The following is a 5,000-nucleotide window of genomic DNA, read 5'->3' as shown; positions in this document are numbered from 1 at the left end:
GAATATCCTCTGATTTGTTGATGTGAAGTATTTTGACAGGCTTTGTGCAGCCATCCAGACCGATTTCTAACGCCTCATCAAGCAGGCCTTGTCACCATCAGCTGGGGGGGGGGGGGGGGGGGGGGGGGGGGGGGGGGGTGTGGTAGAAGGAGGAGTGGCTGGATAAAAAGCTCTCTGGTGTCAAACCTATTCCTACTCCCCATCTCCCATCTGTCCCTATCTTTCTTTCTCTCTCCCTCCTCATCAGTCCTCTTCCTCTTTCTCAGCAGTCTGGACAGCCAAGCAACTGGCCCCGTCACCCACTAGCCTCCTCTCCTCCTCTGCCAGGGCTCACAGGTTGATGCTGTGTTATTTATTTCACTCCCCCCTCCTCTAGTTTCTTCTCCGGCGGAGGCGGTGGCGGCGGCTGGCTTGGCGGTGCTATCTGATTGTTTACTCGTGATAAGACAGTAATTGGCCTCCCCTGGAACCCGGGTATTAGTGTGGATGTGTGCTATGCAGAGGGAATATTTTGACAGGCTAATTTGGCGGGGGTGTGGCACGGAGATGCGCCATAGTTCCGTGCCCGGAGGATGTTTCTATTTCTCTTTCCTTTTCTCTCTGCCGCGGTTCAGGTGAAAACCCTGATTAGGTTAGGGTGTGGGGGATTGGGGAGTGCAAGTGCTCAGCTGTCAGTAGGCACTCTCTCAAGGCACGGCTCTGTCTATCTCCCAGTGTGTGTGTGTGTGTGTGTGTGGTAGTGTGTACTTTGGGAGGTGCATGTCTAACTGCTGTACCCCAGTGTGTACATTATATTGTGTGTAATGCTAGCTAGTCTTAAACCTGACATCAGTATCCAACCACTCATGGGTGTGTTCACAGACACTGTGTGTGTATACGTACGTGTGTGTACGTATGTGTGTGTGTGTGTGGCTAATGGATGTTCCTCCATGTATATCTGTGTGTGTGTGTGTGTGTGTGTGTGTGTGTGTGTCTAGTGCACGCATAAGTGTTTGTTTATTTGTTTATTTATTGGATCCCCATTAGCTGGGGCAGACACCCCCGCTATTCTTCCTGGGGTCCTTCTTAAATAAGAAATCATTCCATAAAACATGAAACAAATACAACATCAATTAAAATAGAAAACTATGTAGATTAAAACAAAAACAAAGAAGCATCAAGAAAAAGAAAAAAATCTCACACACTATAACAGATGAACATTAAACACACACCCTGCATGCCTACCTAAATTAGAAACCAGTTATCTAATCAGATCTTTCCCAAATACTTCCTAACTTGTTTTTTAAAAATGGTCTTAGAATTGATTCTAGTCATAAAAGTTGGCATCCTGTTCCATTCTATAATGGCTCTGTATCTTACTGTACGTTGTAAGGAATTAGTGTTAGCCCTGGGTACAACAAATCTCCCCTCCATTGCAGACCTTGTACTATAGATGTGAGCCATTTTACAAAACAAACTGAATTGTTTCAGTGGGACTTTATTATTTATAATTGCCCATGTTGAAATCAATAGTGATGCTCTTAGTTTGTCTTCAACTCTTAACCAGTTTAGGCGATAGTGCATGTCAGTAATATTAGTATGCTGTGGGCATTTGAGAATTAACCTAGCCGCCCTGTTCTGCACCAGTTGAAGTTTGACTAGATGTTTTCTGCAGGCATTAGACCATACAATGTTACAATACTCCATCTGACCTAGAACCAAGGTGCTAACCACTCTCTTCATCAATTCCTGTGTGAGGAATGTGCTGCACCTTCTAACTAACGCAAGGGAGCAACTAATTTTATTAAGTATTTTCTCTATTTGTTTAGACCAGGACAATTGACTATCTAAAACTACACCTATTAACTTTGTTTCTTTTACCTGTTCAATTTGTATTTTGTTAATGAAAAGCTGAAGCCCAGTGTCATGCCTTAAGGAATGCTTGGAACCAAATAAAATACTTTTAGTTTTGGATATGTTAAGGACAAGTTTATTTTGTTTCACCCAACCCTCCACTTCTTGTAACGCATTATTTAATGTCTCGGTCAGACCTGCTACTGTATTTGAAGATGTGTACACTGTTGTGTCGTCTGCATACATTGCAACTTTTACCCCATTTATAACTAAAGGGAGGTAATTTGTGAAGATAGAAAACATTAATGGCCCCAAACAACTTCCTTGTGGCACCCCACACTCTACCTTTACACTATCTGAAAAACTACCGTTAAAAAAAACCTTCTGAGACCTATTTTCCAAATAGCTCTTTAGCCAGTTAATCGCTGAGGGTTTGAACCCATAACTCTGTAACTTTAACAGTAGCAATTCATGATCAATTACGTCAAAAGCAGCAGTAAAATCTAATAAGACAGCACCACAGATCTTTTTATGATCTATGTCTTGTAGCCAGTCGTCTGTCATTTGAGTAAGGGCTGTACAGGTTGAATGTCCTTTCCTATATGCATGTTGGAATTCTGTTATCAAGTTATTCACTGTAAAGTAATGTTGTACTTGATTGAATACTACCTTTTCAAAAACTTTCCCAAGTGCTGGCAACAAACTTATAGGTCTACAGTTTGATGCTGCAAAGGTTAATTTCTTATCCTTAGGAAGTGGAATTATTTTAGCCACCTTCCACTCCTAGGGAAATATACCATTCTTCAGACTAGCATTAAAAATGTGACATATAGGAGCAGAAATACCCATTGCAGCCATTCTAAGTAGCTTGCTAACATCAATGAAATCATTGCCTGCCTGCCTGTCCTTACAACATGATTGAATCATTTTACTTACAGTCTCCTCCTCAACTTCTGAAAACTCAAAGCTGCACGTTTTATCCTTCATGAGATGCTTTATGTTGAAAACGAAACTATCATTTCCCCCAGATAATAGGCTCCTTCTTAATGTACCCAATTTATTAATAAAATAATCATTAAGATGATTAGCAATGTCTAATGATTTGGTGATAAAAGTCCCACCATGTTCAATAAAGGTGGGCTGGGGAGATATATTTTTCCCTAATATATTATTTAATGTGCTCCATAGCTTTTTCCCATCATTATTAAACTTACTTAACTGTGAGGCAAAGTATTCTTTATTTTTCTTAATATTAAGTTTAGTGACAAAGTTCCTAATACAGTAATCCTTTGTGATATTGCTTTAGAGTATTTTTCCAATCTATTTATGAAGATATAGTCAATACAGGATTTAGTTTTGACACCTTTGTTGTTAGTACTTATTCTAGTCGGCTGATTTACTACCTGCTTCATTCCACATATATTGGCTATGTTAGTAAGCCTAAGTTTTAAGGGACAGTTAGATGATAACCAGTCTACATTTAGATCACCTGTCAAAATGACCTCAACATTCAAGTCACAAACTTTATCCAGCATGTCACTTATATTATGCATGTAGCTGATATTCACACTAGGAGGTCTGTAACAACAGCCTACTAGAATGTCTTTTTGATGTGGTATGTAAACTTGCAGCCATAATACTTCAACCTCCTCAGGCATGACATCTTCTCGTACTTTCACTGGAATTTGTTACTGAACATAAAAAGCTACTCCTATCAGAAATTGCAAGAATGTGAACTAGGTGTGATGTTACAAATTCATGGACATCATTGACTTTGTTCATTAAACTACAAATGTTCATGTGTGCCACCTTAAGACTTTTCTTTGGTAGCCCTGCAGATGACATTTGAGATGTTAAAAAATTCTGAGTCTTTCATTTTCTGCAATCGTAACTTATCCATGCCCCTCAGTCCTTAGATGTATTTTTCTCTCCTTGCCGGATGACTAGTTTGTCATACCGGAGAAAGGCAATGTCCCCTCTCTCTCTTGCCTCTCTCATTTTGGGCAGAAGCTCCTTCCTTTTCTGTCGTACAGCCTCCAGATAGTCCTCATTTATGAAAATCCTGGTCCCCTTCAACTTCCTCGAATTCCTCAAGACCATATCTCTGTCCTTTATTCTCTGAAATTTCACAACTATTGGACGAGGCCTTCCCAGATTGCCATCTTCGGATTTGTTCACTTTCCCCAACACGCATGGTGGAGTCTATTGCAATGACATTAGGATTTAGATCTAATTTGTCCTTCATGAGTGCCAAGACTTTAACCTGTTAGACGGAACTGTTTTCGTTTTCTGTGTCTGGAATGCCATCAATGATGATATTGGTCCGCCTGGCCTGGTTGTCAAGAAAGTCTGCCTTTGAGTCTAATATTAGCATGGATTCTGCCAGTTTGTCTATATCTGTATTTTGCACTTTCATGTTTGACTGAAATCCTGTATTGGCAGTTTTCAGGTCATCCATCTCTTTTTGTGTAAACTGCAGACTTGTTCGTAGTTCGATTATTTCCTTTAGCAAGTCATCAATCCTCTTATTGGTTGTATCCATGATGGTACAAACACAAGTTTTAAAATTGCTCTCTTGCTGCTGCAAAAGTTCCTTGTAAAAAGCTTTTTGTTGCTCAAGAAGTTCATGCACTTGTGCCATTGACACATTATGATCATTTTCTTTGTCTCTTCCCTTCCCACCAGCCATTTTGTTTTAGGCCCAGATCACACAAACAAAAGTTACACAATTCCAAACTCGATGATTGACTGATTCAACACCACCAGAATTAAAGTCCTCTTGATTCAGGGTTGTAGTCTGTTTAGGTTAAAAAAGGATAAAGGATTGCAGAGATTTTTGCAGATTTGCAGATCTGATTTACCCGTTCAGCAGCAGCAGCAGCAGCAGCACCAGTCAAGTAAGACAACGTAAGAGATAACCACGAGTGTGTGTGTGTGTGTGTGTGTGTGTGTGCTGTCACACATGTGAATGCCTGCTCCAGCTGCTTCAGCTCTCAGTGGGCATGGGATGCTCTGTGCTGTCAGGGTGGACCTGTTGCCTGCAGTAACTGGGAGTTAAAACACACTGTGAAACACACACACACCCAGGCTGAGGACTACTGCTGGATACAGCCAGGCTTGACCGTGTTGGGAGGTTTGTTTGTGTGTGGGTGGAATAAACAGACCAA

The 5,000-nt window shown here is 40.8% G+C and overlaps 1 protein-coding gene across 1 annotated transcript in view; it reads right to left on the bottom strand.

Annotated features, from left to right (window-relative positions):
* LOC308367161 (ecto-NOX disulfide-thiol exchanger 2-like) overlaps positions 1–5,000 on the bottom strand; it is a 237,789-nt gene that overhangs the window by 15,548 nt on the left and 217,241 nt on the right. The window lies entirely within an intron of this gene.

Source organism: Sprattus sprattus (assembly GCF_963457725.1).
Source record: "Sprattus sprattus genome assembly, chromosome: 6".
Classification (NCBI taxonomy): domain Eukaryota; kingdom Metazoa; phylum Chordata; class Actinopteri; order Clupeiformes; family Clupeidae; genus Sprattus; species Sprattus sprattus.
Note: the sequence above shows the minus strand (reverse complement) of the source record. Positions and strands in the feature narration are given on the sequence as shown.